This window comes from Triticum dicoccoides, chromosome 3B (assembly GCF_002162155.2).
Source record: "Triticum dicoccoides isolate Atlit2015 ecotype Zavitan chromosome 3B, WEW_v2.0, whole genome shotgun sequence".
In the NCBI taxonomy this organism is placed as follows: domain Eukaryota; kingdom Viridiplantae; phylum Streptophyta; class Magnoliopsida; order Poales; family Poaceae; genus Triticum; species Triticum dicoccoides.
This window is the reverse complement of record NC_041385.1, coordinates 47,767,164-47,786,096: the sequence shown is the minus strand read 5'-3', so window position 1 is coordinate 47,786,096 and position 18,933 is coordinate 47,767,164.

Below are 18,933 nucleotides of genomic sequence, written 5' to 3'. Positions count from 1 at the left end.
GTATCATTGACGTGGGCAAACACAAATTCGATGGCACTCTTTATCGATCACGCAGCCACACACTCCATCCCTGTTTTCAATTCTATCGATATCTCATGTCCATGACTCCGTTTCACGCACATTGCATATGTTACGTTTTTCTGTTTGAGATATCATCAACACATTGCCTCTATTTCGCACAAACCATCTCTCTCACACCCACCCACGTACGTACCTGCACCTAAAGAAGAAGTGCACGCAGGACGCACGTACTCACATCTCGTTCCCGGCCACACCCACGCGGGTACATGGTGGAGTTCGATTCTGTACGAAAAGGTAGCCCACGTGATAATTTGACGCGTGTAGCGGTTGTTTACTCGAAGGAGGGTCGGGTACCACGCCTAGATGGAACAAAGTTCGACTTGCCGTGTTAGCATTAAATAAAGTTATATATTCCTCAATGGAACGTACAGAATATAAAACGATTGCCATGGGGAAAATGGAAAAATGGGTTTGTCTCTCGTCACACCATCTCACACAAGGCGGTCGTGGCCTCTCTCTCTCTCTCTCTCAGCGTTGGTCAGTGATCCGGCCGCATCCCGTCCGCTGGCGGAAAGGGAGGATGTGCATCGTCTCTCCGTTCGACGGTGTTGAGGCAGCACGTCCCGATCTGCGGTACCCGCCGTTCTCTCTGACCAAGCTCCGGCGCGGTAGGGCCTTCGCCACTTGCTCGCTGTCGCAGTATGGGCAGATCCCGGCCGCTGGTGCCCTCCTAGTAACATCCCAACGACCCTCAGGTACAACTTCCTCCGGCCTTGCTCCACTGCCCATCTTCCCACGTTGCTGCATGTGGATCTTCTTTAGTTGTTTGCTTAAATTGTATCTCGGCCGGCGTACTTTCCATCTTGCAATCTCACCCTCAAACAATTTTTGATAAACCACCATGTGCTATTTTTCCCTTATTACATGGAATATGCTTCTTTTTTGTCGGCATATGTGTCTTCAACTCGTGTTATTGGGCAGTAATTGTTTCCTTTCGACCTCCTTTTGCAAACAGGGCTATCCATTTTCACCTTGTTGCTATTGCGACCTTTTGGTGAACTACACCAATCACTTTTTTCTAAAGAGTGTTTTGTGCAGTTCCGCCAAAATGTCACACGGGCAACGTTTTTACATTTCCGTGGGACTGCGGAAAGGGAGATTGGTTTTGCTATCCTCCTCATCCAACTCCGTGCCTAATCTTCTCCAACAAGAAGTTAGTCCTAAAGAGAGATCGTAGAGGTGATCGGCTTCTATTTATGTGTGTTATGTTTCATCATCTAGTTCCACTATTATTGTAATCACACTGATTGGATATGTTTGCAAACAGGGATGGTCCACTCGATTTTAGTGGAGATGCACAAAATGATCGGATTGTGGTGTCCTTCATACATCTCTTTTTTGGCTACAGAGCTGGGTGAAACTAGCTGCAAAGCAATGATGTGCCAAGGAAATGGAGCCATGCCTACGAACAACATCGATCAATTATATTTTTTTCTTTATTTGTACACCTTCTCACAACTTTGTCTTCAGTGGTGATGTGAATGTTGGCGCTGATTTGCGAACCATTGAGATGCATTAGCCATGGTAGTTTCATTTGTATTTAATGGAATGTTGTAACGAGATAATCTCGAGGCAAGACACATGAATCCTAAGTTGAAACCTTTTTTTTCCTGCGGGAACCAAAGTTGAAACCTTCATAGCATCACAATACAATTTCATTAAAATTATGCGTAAATCCTGAAGGATTGATAGCAATGCCAGAAACAATTCAACTTCGTTTCGCCGACATGTTGGACATCCTTCATCCGGCTCCACCTACCACGCAGCAATATTGAGTGCACAACACAACTTCAGGGAAAGATTCACCTTGGTCATTGCACCGCAGTAGTAATGACTAGTGAGCAGTCAAATCACAGAGCCCCACCTTCGCCACAGTAAGTTGCTCGGACGAAGCAACCATCATTTCTCAGTTCCTTGAATCCGCTGGTACTCCCATGTTCCCACAGTAATAAGTTGCTCGGGCGAATCAACCATCACTATATCCGCTCACGTGTGATGACCACAGGAGCTATCCATTCAGATTGCATGTTAAACTAATGTGTCACATCCCTAGAGTTTGCTTGTAACTAGTGGCATTGCATCCATGCATCATGTCTAAATTTCTTTGAAACTTTGAAATGGGGATTGATCCAAGCCCTAGCACCAAATGAATTCAACTAGGTTCAATAAAAAAATATTTTCAATGATCCCTAATGCCCTTTAGAAAAGTTCATGATTTTTGTTAAAGGTGAAAACCTCTGCCAAAAATGATGCACATATTTCTAGGCCATTCTGGATTTTTGAATAAAATCTTATTGTATTTGACTTTGGGCATTTAAATACTATAAATAATTTAAATGTTCAAATAATGTTGGAACTATTTTTGGGCCACTGAAATAATTCAGCAAGTGTCCATGAATATTTTCAGGATTTTAGGAAATGCCTTGGTATTTTTCCTAAGCTCAAAACAGAGGCAAATAATTAGAAAACAAAAACAAATTAGAAAACAGAAGAGAGGGAGAGATTACCTAGCCTCACCTGAGGAAGCCCACCTGGGTCACTTACCTAGCCGGCCCAGCTGGCAGCCCAGCCAATAGGCCTAGCCCACCAGGGGCAGCACTGTCTTCTTCCTCCTGCCAGGAGGAGAAGTAGTTGCGTGCCCGACGCTCACCGCGCCACCTCCAGGCTGCCTGCCTATGCCCCGACTCCTTTGAAGACGCCACGCAGCCGCCCGGAGCCGTCCAGCCCTTCCTCTCTTCCCCTGGAGCTCTTTCCCCTTCCCTGGCTCTCTCTCCCTCCCTGTTCCCCACCTCACCTGACCGCGCCGACGCCACCGACGAGCACCACCGGGGCTATCGCCTTCCCCTCGTCCTCTCGAGCGGTCTAGGAGCTCCGCCTTGACTTGCTATTCATCTCCGCCGAGACAAACGACGCCGGAGCGCCCCGCAGCGCCATCATCGCTGTTGTCTTCGCCCTCTGCACCGACAGCCGTCGTCGTCGATTCGCAGCAATCCGACCGCCCCCGACCTCGCCGACGACGCCATCGGACGCGCTGTGAGCACCCGCATCATCTCCCCCTTCTCCCCTGGTCGCGCCCGCTCTCTACGCCGTAGCCCCGCCATGGCTGAGAGATTCTCGCCACCGCGCTCGTCACTGCCATCGCTAGCAAGCCCCGATGACAAAACCGAGCTCGCAGAGTTCTTCCACGTGCTGTGTAGATGCCGTTGTGCTGCTCAGCTCCCTCGCCCGCGAGCTCTAGCCCTCTCAGCCGCAACCACCGAACTCCGGCCGCCGCGGACGTGCTTGCCGCCGTCATCTCCAGCCACCCCAGCACCTGCCACCACCACCGTTGGACGCGCCACCTCGCGGGCGTTCCAACGAGCCCAACCCTCCCTCTTCTCGTTGCCGGAATCGCCGGGACGAGCGATGCCGCCGCGTTTGTGTGCCACCGACGGTTAGCCGCCGACGTGGGCATCATTAGTGGCTAATGACCCACTAACTAACCCCTCCTGTGACACCGACAGTTGGGCCCGCGCCTAATTAACTCCGGGTTTATTTTCTGTTTAGATTAGTTTAATAAAGCGGGGCCCACAAGTCAGAGTTGACTGTGCTGACGTGTCCGTTGACCGGTCCCACCTGTCATACACCCAAACCAGCCTGAGATACTGACGTATGGGTCCCACAGGTCAGGTTTGACCTGGCCGACCCAGTTGACCTGCTGACGTCACACCTATGTCAGGCTGATGCAGTAATACTTTTTTGGATTTAAATAAATCCTAAATGATTTATTTATTTCAGAAATTATCCAAAACTTCTAAAAATCATATAAAATCAACCGTAACTCCAAATGAAATAAATTATATACAAAAAATGATCAGAAAAATCCAATCTTTCCATCTGTACCATTTTCATGCATGTTAGATCAAGTTATGACTGCTGTTTAGGACAATTCAACTAAATGGCATTTAAGAAAGCACATATGGAGTTTGAATTTGAATCTAGTGTTCAAACCAACCCCATTTAACTTGTTGCTAGCTGCATTAGCTCAACCATAGCATATTGCCATGCCACATTCATGCATCATATTGTTGCATTGCATTGATTGTGTTTCTTCTTTGTTTGTCGGTATTTGTCCCCTCTCAGTAGACGTGGTACCGACAATGTGATCGATGACACCGATGAAGAACTATATTATCTTCAGAAGTGCCAGGCAAGCAAAACCCCCTTGTTCATTCCAATATGTCGGTGTACTAGAGTAGGGGTACCCTAGTATCCCGAACTTGTGCACGGGCAGTTGCAGCACCCCGCGGCAAGGCTTGCCGGGTGACCGCCAAGGTCCTCTGTGGTTCCTTTGGAGCCATTCAAGAACAAAGTATTCAAGCCAAGGAGACAAGGCCCCGGCAAGAGGAGCTTGCCAGGAAGGCCAACCAAGGCATCTCAAGGAACTTGCCGTGACGCGCCACGCGTCCCAGCAAGGCCCGGTGAGCGACAAGCTTCCGGACGCGACAAGACAACGACCGCGGCAAGCGACCACTCTGTACCCACGCTCCAGCACATCCACCAACGTGTCGCCTTGGGGCCTTTCCAGGCGCGCGTGGCGAGAGGCTGTGCAGCCAGCGGTGCGCGGTGGCATGCGACACTGACAAGATTGCCATCATGGCAAGCGGTGGCGCCCCTGACGGTCCTTTTCTGCACTGTTTGGGCGACGCGGACGGGCATTTAATGCCCTTGTCCCCTGCCGTCAGGGTTAGGTAGGATGTACTGTGCAAGTAACTGTACCAACCACCCCTCTTTTTCGGTTTTTACCCTTGCCTACGTTGCCACCTGTCGGTGACCCCTTGAGCATATAAAAGGAGGCCCATGCGCAATGTAGAAGGGGGGGGGGAACCAGAAAACACTCACGCTCGGTCTCATTAGCAGCTCGAGTGTACTGTAGCACTCAGCGCTCCTGAGCAAGAACTCAATACAATCAGACAAGCAGCAGTAGGAGTATTATCTCTCCGGAGAGCTCCGAAGCTGGGTAAACGGCTCGTGTGTTTCGCCTCGATCTGCTCTTTGTGCGATCTCCGCCCCCCGCCGAACCGAAAGGGGCTCGGTCCGCCGGCCCCATAGGTGTCCGTGGATCAGTTTCCCCGACATCTTTGGCGCGCCAGGTAGGGGGCGTCGAGATTGTGCGAACCTGATCCGGCGTTCACACGAGCTAGATCTTCATCTTCTTCATCGACATGCCACCGAAGAAGAAGACTTCGGCGGCAGCTGTTCCGTCCACGTCGATCCCACCACCACCGGAGCAAATGAGTGGTGGGGAAGACGCCGGCGGAAGAACGGACATCGACGAGGGAGCTCACGACGCTGCCAGGTCCAAGGACAAGGCTGCACAGACCTCAGCGTCCGTACATGTTCCGCGCCCATCTCAGGAGGCGCAGGACCGACAACGTCATGGTACTCGCAGTACCATACGTTTGTTGGGCCAAGATCGAGCTGGTGGATCTCGGGGTACTCAAGACCAGCATGCATGCCAACACGCTGGCACGAGCGAGGCACGGTCGCCTGGACGGGATACTGCTCCTTCTAACATAGTTAGAAGTCCGAGCATATCCCGCTCCTCGCACCGTTCGCCAATGCCACCCACCACTCCAGTAGAAGCTTTGGCGCGAGCTCAACTGCTCTTGGATAACCCTCCAACAGAAGACAAGATCGACGGATGGAGGGCCACCATTCAGAGTCTCATCGGCTTCGCTAACGGCGACACTCCGCGGCAGCCGAGCGCATCGCTGCCGCGGCAAGACCGCCAGGCACGGGCCAGTGGCGGCGAAACTGGTGGGGGTGCAATTACCAGGCACTCTCCACCCCGAAGGCCAAGATCGCCGACTCGCCGGATCAACCTCGACAACGACTCTACCGCATCATCGGATCCACGAGCTCGTCGCGATCAGCGCCAAGTTCTTCACGAACGACAACAAGAAGACGCTCGTACTCGCATCGAGCGCCGAAGAGAAGCGCGACGTCAAGCAGACCAGCGCGCTGGGCCCTCTGTTGACATGCATGCGCCAGAGGAACCAGGCGACTTGCCGTACGCGGTAGGTTGCCCTGCGTTCACTCGTGAGCTGCGGCAAGTCGAGTGGCCCAGCACGAAGAATTTCAAGCCAGACGTGCCAGAGAAGTACGACGACAAGTCGCATCCGTCGGAGTTCCTCAGCATCTACACCATCGCGGTGCAAGCTGCCGGGGGACGGGATGACAAGATCCTTGCCAACTACTTCCCGCTGGTGCTCAAACCCAATGTCAGATCCTGGCTCATGCACTTGCCAGACAACTCCATATCCTCCTGGGCAGATCTATGCCATCAGTTTGTCGGCGCCTTTACAGGCGTCCACAAGCCTCATGGCCAAGAGAGCGATCTTCATCTGCTTGCCCAGAAGGAAGGAGAGCCCCTGCGCAAGTACATTCAGAGATTCAGCCGTGTACAACACAACATCCCAGATGTCCACCCTGCCGCGGTAATCAGCGCGTTCCATCAGACCGTGCGAAACCGCAGGATGCGGGAGGAGATGGTGATGTGCAAGATCAGAGATGTTAGTGAGCTATATGCCCTGGCCGACAAGTGTGCATGTGCTGAGGAAGGGAGGAAACTCCCCGGAGAGAATATAGGAGCAGGAGGATCTGATAGTGAGGAGACTGCCCCGGCAAGGAAAAACCGGCGGCGGAACAACAGAAAGAACAAAGGCAAAGAGGTGCTAGTCGTGAGCAGTCCGGCAAGAAAGCCAAGGCTGGTAGCTCCGGCAAGGAGATTGCCGCGGGCACCAACCACCAGGCTGTGGCGGTCGCCGACAAGCAGGACAGCACCAACAAGCAGTACTGCAAGATCCACCGCACCAAGGGCCATGACCTCCAGAGCTGCAAGAAGATCGAGCAGCAAAAGGCTGAATACGAGCGACGCGACAAGGAGAAAGCCCAGGAAGGTGCTGGAGGAGCTGGCAAGAAGCGTCCCGGCCGAGGAGGACGCCGCGGCAAGGCCAAGCAGCGGCAAGGAGACAGACCTCCCCGCGGCCGCGACAAGGATGAAGATGACGACGACGATGAAGATATGGATGATGATGAGGCTGATGAGCAGGAGTTCCAGAAAGCCACAGAGGTCCTGTGCGTTGACAGCGGTGCTACTCTACATACTTCGCACCGCCAGCTCAAGCAGTGGGTGCGGGAAGTCAATGCGGCAGAACCACCCATCGAGTCACGCAAGCCTCTGAAATGGTCCAGTACGCCTATCATCTTTGATATTGAGGACCACCCTGATCGCATAACTGCGGTCGGGTGCTTGCCGATGTTGGTTTCACCAACTATCCGCAACCTCAAGGTCACTAATATGCTAGTTGACGGTGGGGCCGGCTTGAACCTGATCTCCTCCGCGGTACTCCAGAAACTCCAGATCCTTGATGGCGAGCTCGAAGAGACCGGCACATTCCAAGGAATCAATCCGGGAAGGAGCAAGCCGAAGGGAAAGATCGCGTTGCCGGTGACATTTGGCAGCGAGATGAACTTCAGAACTGAGAGGGTCACTTTTGACGTTGCTGATTTTCCATTACCTTATAATGGGATACTAGGCCGTCCAGCACTCGCCAAATTCATGGCAGCCTCTCACTACGCATACAACATACTGATGATGCTAGGCCCGATAAGTGTCATCTCTGTCCCTGGCGACCAGAAGGATGCTCTTATCTGCGCCGACAAGATCTACCGGGAAGCAGCAGCAACAGATCGCAAGTCACTTGCCGTTGAAGCTCCCGGGGCAAAGAAGAAGACCAAGTCCAGCAAGAGTTCTGATGCCCACTCCGGCAAGCGCACCTCTTCGGAGTGCTGCGCTACCGTCGAGGACGCACCATCGAGCTCCACCGGCAAGTGTAAGAAGACAATGGCGGCTCCACCAGAGACCAAGAAGGTGTCCGCCAAGGAGGACGGCACTGGTGGTACCTTCACCATCAGTGCCACTCTCGACCCTAAATAGGAAAGCGCGCTCGTTGCTTTCCTGCGGGCGAACATCGACGTATTTGCATGGCAACCGTCTGACATCCCCGGTGTTCCCAGGAAAGTAATCGAGCACCATCTTGCCGTCTGCCCTCATGCACGGCCCGTCAAGCAGAAAGTCAGGAAACAGGCAGTGGAGCGCCAATAATTCATTGCAGAAGAAATCAAGAAATTGGAAGCAGCAGGCCTTGTCAGGGGAGTGCTCCATCCTACGTGGTTGGCCAATCCTGTAGTCGTGCGTAAGGCAAACGGGAAATGGAGGCTTTGTATCGACTTTACCGATGTCAATAAAGCTTGTCCCAAAGACCCATTTCCCTTGCCGCTCATCGACCAGATTGTTGACTCCACGGCCGGATGTGACTTGCTTTCATTTCTTGATGCATACTCAGGATACCATCAGATCTTCATGGCAGAAGAGGATGAGGAGAAGACCGCATTCATAACCCCATGTGGCACATACTGTTTCGTACGGATGCCCTTCGGTTTAAAGAATGCTGGTTCAACATTTGCAAGGGTAGTCCATGACGCTTTCGAGCCGCAAATGCACCGAAATGTGGAAGCCTACATGGATGACATAGTGGTCAAGAGCAAGGACAAGGCAACTCTGATTCAAGATTTAGATGAAACCTTTGCAAATTTGCGCAAGGTCAACCTCAAGCTTAACCCCGAGAAGTGTGTGTTTGGAGTCCCTTCCGGCAAGCTTCTCGGGTTCTTCGTGTCTCAGTGGGGAATTGAAGCCAATCCCGACAAGATCAAGGCCATTGAGCAGATTGAAGCACCAAAGCGCGTCAAGGATGTACGAAGGCTTTCTGGTTGCGTAGCTGCTCTCAGCAGGTTTATCTCTAGGTCTGCTGAGCGCGCCCTGCCGTTTTTCAAAATATTGAAAAAGGCAAGTCCAATGAAATGGACTCCGGAGGCGGAGGCTGTGCTGCAGGACTTAAAGGGATACCTATCCTCCACTCCAACACTTATCGCACCTAAGCCACAAGAGAAGTTGCTGCTATATATAGCGGCAACCAATCTAGTGGTTAGTGCTGCGTTAGTAGCGGAGAGGGAGGCGGATGATGAGCCAGCAACCACGGCAGATGCATCCAGCGACAAGCAGGGGACTTCACCTGCAAGCTCTGGTCCCGACAAAGATGGATCTGCGCAGGAGCGTGACAAGATGCAGAAAAGAATGGTGCAGCGCCCAGTTTACTTTGTCAGTTCCCTTCTGCAGGGAGCTAGGTCAAGGTACTCTGGTGTGCAGAAATTGCTTTTCGGCCTTCTTATGGCCTCGAGAAAGCTGCGCCATTACTTCCAAGCACATGAGATCACAGTCATCACTCGTTTTCCGCTGAAGAGGATACTGCAAAACCCAGAAGCAACAGGCAGGATTGTCGAGTGGGCACTGGAACTGTCAAGCTTTGGCCTCAAGTTTGAAAGAACTTCAACTATCCAAAGCAGAGCATTGGCAGAATTCATAGCAGAATGGACGCCAACACAAGATGAAGAAATTCCAGAAATAAGCATCCCCGTCAAGGAAGCGAACAAAGAATGGCTGATGTACTTTGATGGTGCCTTCTCGCTGCAAGGCGCCAGTGCGGGCGTGCTACTTGTAGCACCCACCGGAGAGCACCACAAGTACGTAGTCCAGATGCACTTTCCCAAGGAGCAAGCAATGAACAATATAGCAGAGTATGAAGGCTTGCTTGCCGGTCTCAGGATCGCAGCAGACCTTGGGATCAAGAAGCTCATTGTCAGGGGTGACTCACAGCTTGTCGTCCGCCAAGTGAACAAGAATTATCAGAGTCCGTTGATGGAAGCTTATATTGATGAAGTGAGAAAGCTAGAAGATCACTTTGACGGCCTACAGATGGAACATGTTCCAAGAGCTCAGAATGACATTGCCGATGGCCTGTCGAAGTGCGCTGCACTTAAGTTACCTGTGGAGCCAGGGATCTTTGTGCTCAAGCTAAATCAAGCGTCCGTAACACCATCAACTGGATAGTGCAAGAAGAGGAAGTTGATTTCTGGTGACTATTTTCCGGCAGAGCTCCCCGAAGCCGCCGCCAAGAAGGTCATCAAAATCAACACCAAGAGTGCTGAGGGGCAGTCTGCTCCGGCGAGCCCTAGGGTTTGTTCCGTTGAAGCAGGCGCTTCCGACAAGTTTTGCTCCGGCAAGCTTGCCGGGGAACATCAAGCTCCGGCTGAGCCACAGGTTCTTGTCGTAGAAGCGGATGTTCCCACAGCAACGGATGTGCCTTTAGTCCTTGTTGTCGAGCCGCAAGCTCCAGCATGGGCACAGCAGATTGTTCATTTCCTTCAGACAGGAGAACTTCCCGAAGAGCAAGAAGAAGCGGAAAGAGTAGCCCGGCAGTCAAGTCTGTACCAGTTTGTCGACAGCACACTGTACAGAAGAAGACTCAACGGCGCGAAATTGAAGTGTATTCGCCGGGAAGAAGGACAAGAGCTGTTGGCAGAGATACATGGAGGCATATGTGGTCACCACATTGGCGCAAGAGCACTTGCCGGCAAAGCGTTCCGGCAAGGTTTCTTTTGGCCGACAGCCCTCCAGGATGCAACTGCACAAGTAACCAAGTGTGAAGCGTGCCAGTTCCATTCCAAGCAGATACACCAGCCAACTCAAGCTCTCCAGACGATCCCTTTATCCTGGCCATTTTCGGTCTGGGGGCTCGACATCCTCGGCCCCTTTCCCCGAGCTGTCGGGGGCTTTGAGTACTTGTACGTTGCAATCGACAAGTTCACAAAGTGGCCGGAAGTGGAAGCAGTGAGGAAGGTGACAGCACAGTCAGCAGTCAAGTTCTTCAGGTCGATTGTTTGCCGCTTCGGGATCCCTAACAGGATCATCACCGACAACGGCACGCAATTCACGAGCCGCACCTTCATGCAGTACGTCCAAGATCTTGGCGCCAAGGTCTGCTTCGCTTCTGTTGCTCATCCGAGAAGCAACGGTCAAGCGGAGAGGGCAAATGCTGAAGTGCTGCGCGGGCTCAAGACCAGAACTTTCGACAGGCTGCACAAGTGCGGAAAGAACTAGATCGAGGAGCTGCCGGTGGATCTTTGGTTGATCAGGACGACGCCAAATCGAGCCACTGGCCAGACACCTTTCGCTCTAGTCTATGGAGCACAAGCAGTTCTCCCCACGGAACTCGTATACGGGTCACCTCGAGTGCTCGCTTATGATGAGCTTGAGCAAGAGCAGCTGCGACAAGATGATGCACTGCTCCTTGAGGAGGACCGTCTTCAGGCTGTTGTACGAGCTACTCGATACCAGCAAGCTTTGCGCCGCTACCATAGCCGCAAAGTTAATGCCAGAAGTTTCGAGGAAGGCGAGCTTGTTCTTCGGCGCGTTCAGTCCGCCAAGAATTCCAACAAGTTGACGCCAAAGTGGGAAGGCCCTTATCGGATGAAATGAGTCACTAGGCCTGGCGCTGTCCGCCTTGAGACCGAAGATGGTATTCCGGTGAGCATCTCCTGGAACATTGAGCATCTTCGTAAGTTTTACCCATAGGGCGCGGTTGCCAGAACCTGTTCCGGCAACCACCTTTTGTGCAAGTCTTGCCGATGTTTCATGTAATCCTTTGTACAAAGCCGGGCGCAGACCCCGTGCATAAGTAAAACTCATGTGTTCCGCACATCTTGTCAATATCATGCTTTCTACTTTATTTTTGCATGCCTTATCTGACACTTTGTGTAGCACCTACCCCCGGTAAGCAATAACGAGCCGGAAGGCACCATACCTTTATTTTCTCTTCTTTCTTTTTCTCAAAAAGAAAAGGAAGGTTCCCTCGCACACAAGTTTGCCGGGGGGAAAGGAGAAGATAATGGTGTGGACCAGGCATTGTTCAAGGAAGTTTCGCCTTACCGGAAAGCAAACGACAGAAAAGCTAAGTAGCTAAGCTGCCAAAGTTTGAGCAATCAGTTTTAAATTTTTAAGTTATCTTCCTCGAACGATCGTACTTTGTATGGAAAACCTATGCGCGGAGGAACCAACTCGTAGCTAGTTGCGCCCTTACTTTGTTTCGAGTCCGCTCAACAACTTAAGTGAGCTGTGACTAGTTGCGACAAGGTTTCTTGTCGGAAGCGGCACCGCCAGCAGGCTGCTGATGTCCCGCACTCAGCGCTCGCGGCTAAGGTGCCTGCGCCGACAAGTTCCCTAAAAGCATAGGGCAAAAACATACAAAGGAAGGAGTCAAGTAAAGGAAATAACATAGCAATCTCTACCCAAGATAGAGTTATATTACAAGATAGCTTGTCGCGGCTCTAACAGATTATTCTCGTGACATGATCAACAGCGACAAGAAAAAGAGAAAACGGGCGGCCTAGTCTACGCGATCGCCCTCAACCCTCTTGATTTCGCTCACCTTGTCCACGATGGGTGCGACAAGGGCCTTGAGCGCCTCCAGATCAGCATCCGGCGGCAAGGACCTGAGGACGTTGGTGAGGTTGAGGCCTAGGTTGCGGAAGGCCACCTTCACCAGCACCTTATGAAGAACTCCCGCACAGATCTTGCGCGACTCGTTGGCCAGTTGCTTTGGGATCTTCTCCCGGAGTCGTTGGAGGGCCGTCGCCACGCCTTTGAAGAACAAGCTAAGCTTGGCGCAGGGTTGGAGGTGCTCGTCAGAGGAGTACCCGAGATCCTCCATCCCCAGCTGCGCCAACTCCCCGTCGATGGCGGCAGCAATATTCACCAGACCCTCGGTCCAGTGCTCCATAGTCTCCCTAAAAGCATTTTGGGAGGCAGCAGCACTCGCCAGCAGCGCCTCGTCGGCCTTGATCTTCTCCAACAAGGCCACCTCCCGCTCCCTGGCGCCGTCCAGTGTCTGAGTCAAAGTGGCCAGCTTCAACTCGAGATCTGCATTGGAATCCTTGGCCGCGCTAAGCTCCTTGCTCCTCTCAGCGAGAAGACCCTGCAGCTCGCCATGAGCGGCGGCGTCTTTCTCGCGCTCACGCTTGAGAGCGGCAGGCTCCTCGGCGCTCGCCCTGAGATCAGCCTCCAGTTGCGCTACCTTCGTCTCCAGCTCCTTCTTGGCGGCCTCGGCAGCTGCGGCAGCATCCTTTGCTTCCTTGAGAGCCCCGCCGATTGCTTGCTCGCGTGCAGCAAGCTCCTCCTCGTGGCTGTCAAGGTTGACCTTGCGCTGCGCCAACTCTCCTTCCTGTGCAAATAGATTTTCGGTGACAAGCCGTTGCTTCTCTTCAACTTCAGCCTTCTCCAGGAGGAAGGCTTTCCGCTCCTCGAGAAGTTGCTCCCGCTCCTCCGCCAGGGACCGGAGAGCTTCCTGCCTGAGACCCCGGAGCTCCTCCGCGCGCTTCTCGATATCCACTCCCGCCTTCGCGACAAGTGCCTCTTGGGATGCCAGCTTGGCTTGTCGGGCGCGGTAGAGCGACAGCAGCTTCCGCAGCAGCCGCTCCTCCTCAGGCTCGTCGCTGCTGCTGCTTGGCGCGTCGACCAGCGTTAGCCTAGCGGAGGCGAGCACTTCTCCATCCAAAATTTCTCCTTTGACCGGCGCCCTGGAGCTTGACGCCCAGGGAAGCTTGATGAAGATACCGTCGCCGGCCTTCAAGTAGGCGCCGGGCTGGGGCTCTTCGGAGCCTGGCGCTGCAGCATCGACGGAGGGATCGGCGGTCGGTGCAGCGTCTGGCGCTCCTGCGGCCTCGGGGCCGTCAGTGTGATCGTCGGACCCCTCGCCAGCTTCTGCGGCGGCAGCCTTGGCGGCCTCTTCACCGACGGGATCATCAGAACCGGACTCTCCTTCGGTGGCAACGGCGTCGTCGACGTTGCTGCGCGCATTCTCCTCAGCGTTCTCCTCGCCAGCGGCCTCGGTATCCATTGGCTCCGCGGCAGATGGATCTGACGAACGGAAAAAGGAGAAAAATCAAGCAAATACTCAGAAATAAAATCAGAAGAAGAAGAACCCCGAGGGAAGTTTTCAAGCAAAAGGGTTACTTGCGCTGGGATCTACAGTCGTGGTCTCAACCACCAGAGGATCACTGGTGTTGCCCTTTGCCGGAGAACTGTCCCTTGCCGGGGAGCAGTCCCTTGCCGGAGAACGCTCCCTTGCCGGGAAACCTCCCTTGGCGGTGTAGTCGAAGCAGAAGGCATTTCAGGAGCGGCTTCCGGGCACTCCTGGTGAAGCTGCTCTGCTCCTACACAAACGAACAGTCAGATATAAGCAAAGAGAGAGCACCCATGCGCGCCTGACAGCATGAAGTAAACCATATACTTACGTGGAGGGCTGCGCTGGGGGCTGCTTTGAGGAATGGATGCCGGGTCCGACAAGGTGGTCTCGGGGACCTCTGTCGTCGCGGTGGGGTCGTCCTCGATGACAATCACCGGAGCCTTGGCTCTCTTCGCCGCTCTCTGGGACAGCGTCCTGAAAAGGAATAGGTTCAGAGTAAAAGCAAGTCAGATACAAGACAAAGCAACAAAATTGAAGAACTATAAGAATAGCAAGGAATCTTACTCTTCTTCTTCCTCGTCGGAACTGAGCGCGGAGAGATCGAAGTCCGGCTCGCCTCCGGTGCAACGAGGCGGAGGAGTAGGTCCCCTTGCCCGCTTCGCAGGAGCAGTAGCGGCGGACCGGGAAGACCCCGCTCCAGTTGCCGCGGAGGACCGGGAAGACCCCGCTCCAGTTGCCGCGGCGGCGTGAGGCGCTCCCGCAGCAACGGTGCTTGCCGCGGTAGAGCATGTCGTGCGGCTCGGCGGCTGTTGGCTCGTCTCCCGCCCCGCTACGTCCGCGGCCTTGCGGAGACGCCTTCTTGGCGGGGCTGGGGGCTCCGCCTGCGGCAGGCTGTCTGAAGGTTCGGGCCCGACGAGCTCTCCCTCGCCGGGCTCGCTCGGCTCAGCTTCAGGCCCGGCAAGCTCTTCCTCGCCGGTGAACTCCTCGCGCTCGGAAAGGCTTGCCGCCTCTGCTGCCTCTGCCTCCTCCACGGTGAACCCAAACTCACCCGCGGCAGCGGCTGCCGCCGCCTCCTCCAGCCTGGTGGTGATGCGCTGCATCTCATCATCGGTGGTGTTGCGGGTGAGGCTCTTCTGTTCATCAGCGCGGACCGGCACTTCTACCAAGCCGTCAAAGAAATCCCGCACGACGTCATCTGCAGGCTCTTGCCAAGTCGGGACGATGTCGTGCGAGTCGCACAGCGGCATCATTGCGCGGATGCGGTCGAGCGAAGAGTTGTTGCACAATGGAACGACCCTCCTCGGCAACATGAATGGATGTTGACGATCGCGCTTGAATAGCTCCAGGAGCATCGCATCCAGCTCCAGGACGGTGAAGTTGAAGTTGAGGCCCGGGCACAGCCTCATGATATCCGCTGAGTTCTGAAACTCCCAGGCGGGTCTCCTCCTCTCCCGTAGGGGGGCCATGCGACGGCGAAGAAAATCTGCGCCAACGGCGCCTACGGTGAGCCCGGCAAGCCTGAGGCATAGGATCCGGGTGACGGCAATCTTCAGCCTGTCGTCTTCCGGGGCCACGTTGCTCCAGTCATTGCCACGCACTATTGGGGCTTGGCGCAGGGCAGTAAATGGCTGAGGGTTCTCCTCGGCAATCCAGCACCACTCTGCTCTCCATTCCTCCCACTTGCTGCGGAGCTCTCCCTCCAGATAAGCTTCCTTCTTGCCGACTCTCGAGATCCAGGCGATCCCGCCGGCAAGAGGCGCTCCTCTCTCGACTCGGGGCATAAAGAAGTGGCGAAAAAGGGCTACGTTTGGGTGGACTCCGACAAAGTTTTCGTAGAGATGTGCGAAAACTGCCATGGTCAGAACGGCGTTGGGGGTGAAGTCAAGGAGACGGAATCCGTAGGTGTTCATGATGTCGCAGAAGAATTCAGAGAAGGGCGGGCAGATCCCGCAGTAGAAGAACAGCGCGAAGAAGGGGTACCCGTTTGGAGCTAGTTCCGAAGCAGCGGTCGGGAGTACCTTCGTGCGCGGATGCGCTCGCGTCTCCGTCGACCAGAAAAGGTAGTAGTAATCCCTCAGCTCCTTCGCGCCAAGCTGAGGGGGGAAGATGGCCCGCTCCTTTCGCAGCGCCGCGAGCTGCTGCGCCTCGACAGTTTTCACGCCCTTCCCCTTGTCGGCTTTTGGAGCCATGGCGGAGGTGGTGGGGGAGATTGACGGCGTTGGTGGTGCTGGTGGCAATGGGGGGCGGAGCGCTGCTCTCTTTCAGCTTCGGGAAGAAGGGGGGAGCGGCGGAGATTTGTGAAGTTGGAGTAACAACCGGCGAGATGGGCGAACTGCCCCTGTTTCCCCTGCTTATAAAGAGGGAGGGGGCGGACATTTCATCCCTCCGAATAAAGAAACCACCCACGATCTCTCCCATGATGCCGCATTTGACCCGTGCCATTGGGGGAGGGCGCGGTGGATACGGAGTAAGATACGGCGTAACCCAAGCCGCGCATGCCCGTGCCCTGTTTTGGGCCTGGCCCAACAGTGCTCGGCACCGTGTGTGGCCCAGGCCCGGGGGCTCCTGTCGGTGTACTAGAGTAGGGCTACCCTAGTATCCCGAACTTGTGCACGGGCAGTTGCAGCGCCCCGCGGCAAGGCTTGCCGGGTGACCGCCAAGGTCCTCCGTGGTTCCTTTGGAGCCATTCAAGAACAAAGTATTCAAGCCAAGGAGACAAGGCCTCGACAAGAGGAGCTTGCCGGGAAGGCCAACCAAGGCATCTCAAGGAACTTGCCGTGACGCGCCACGCGTCCCGGCAAGGCCCGGTGAGCGACAAGCTTCCGGACGCGACAAGACAACGACCGCGGCAAGGCGCTTGCCGCGGCAAGCGACCACTCTGTACCCACGCTCCAGCACATCCACCAACGTTTCGCCCTGGGGCCTTTCCAGGCGCGCGTGGCGAGAGGCTGTGCAGCCAGCGGTGCACGGTGGCATGCGACACTGACAAGATTGCCATCGTGGCAAGCGGTGGCGCCCCTGACGGTCCTTTTCTGCACTGTTTGGGCGACGCGGACGGGCATTTAATGCCCTTGTCCCCTGCCGTCAGGGTTAGGTAGGATGTACTATGCAAGTAACTGTACCAACCACCCCTCTTTTTCTGTTTTTACCCTTGCCTACGTTGCCACCTGTCGGTGACCCCTTGAGCACATAAAAGGAGGCCCATGCGCAACATAGAAGGGGGGGACCAGAAAACACTCATGCTCGGTCTCGTTAGCAGCTCGAGTGTATTGTAGCACTCAGCGCTCCTGAGCAAGAACTCAATACAATCAGACAAGCAGCAGTAGGAGTATTATCTCTCCGGAGAGCTCCGAAGCTGGGTAAACGGCTCGTGTGTTTCGCCTCGATCTGCTCTTTGTGCGATCTCTGCCCCCCGCCGAACCGAAAGGGGCTCGGTCCGTCGGCCCCATAGGTGTCCGTGGATCAGTTTCCCCGACACGATACAATCCTACTCTCTCGCTCCTGCTCTCTTTTACTGCATTACGACAACACCGATTCATCTGTTACTTGCTGCGGTAGCGGAACCCCTTTATCCTTTGCATGACCTATCATTGCCACAGTAAATAGATGAAACCGACTAGCATGAGTAGGAGTTGTTTGAGCCCGGTTGTGCCTACTCATTCATGCTTGTTTGTCATGCCTGCTACTGCTTAGAGTTGAGTCAGGTCTGATTCATCGGGGATGAATCAGAGGCGTGTGAACATGTCCTACTTTTGAGAGCTAAGTGTGTGAACACGATTTGGTAAAGGTAGCGGTGAGAGGCCATGTAGGAGTACATGGTGGGTTGTCTCATTGCAGCCGTCCTCAGGAACTAAGTTCTGTGTTTGTGATCCATGAACAGTTACTACCACACATTGGGATCCTTAATTGACTCTCTCGACTTATTAATCAACATGATCTCTGTCCAGGAGTTGCAACTAGTTTCTGGTGTTTGTAGGTAGTGTTAGTAGTCTACCAAGTGGCACCCGGTACAGGTGGGCTTGGGACAGACTAGGCACAGTGGCACGATGTACCAAGTGGAACCCGGATGGTGGTCTTGGGAACCCTGCTCACATCGTTTGGGGTCGTGAGCGACACCCCGGCCGGATCTCCTTGCGGATGGAACCCGAATAGGCGATAAACCTGGACGAGAGACTTGTGTGGTTAGTCAGGTCGTGGCCGACACCCTCGCTGGGCTTCCGCTTGAAGGTTGCCGAGTACATGTCGTGTAAACGGTGGTAAGTGGTGAGAGCGTGTGTGAAGAAGTACACCCCTACAGGGTTAATATGATCTATTCGAATAGCCGTGTCCGCGGTAAAGGACTTCTGGGTTGCCTGTACAGTTCATAGACAAGTGAAAGTGGATACTCTAAAATACGCAAGATAAGCGTGAGTGCTATGGATGGCGTTCTCGTAGGGAGACGGGAGCGGATCCATAGTGGTGTATTGATATGGTGAATATGTGGACTCGTGTGCGCCACCTCAAAAGAGTTACTTGCAGTCGTAGTTCAGGATAGCCACCGAGTCAAAGCTGGCTTGCTGCAGTCAAACTCCACCATCCTCTTTGTTGATAATGATGCATATGTAGTTAGTTTTGATGTAAGTCTTGCTTGGTACATTTGTACTCATGTTTGCCTATTTTATGTTTTTGCAGAGAGACTTCAGTCTCACTAGTAGTTCCGCGTGGACTTCGACGTTTAGCTTGTTACCTCAGCTACGATCTTGTGCCCTCGACAGGATCTGATAGACAGTCAGGCTTCTCAGCCTTTTTCTTTTGTAGATGTATGTACTCAGACATGTTAAGCTTCCGCTTGTGCTTGACTTGTTTTCTTTGAATGTTGGGTCATGAGACCCATGATTGTAATATCTCGCTCCTTGGAGCCTATTGAATAAAATGCTTGAGTTGTAGAGTCATGTTGTGATGCCATGTT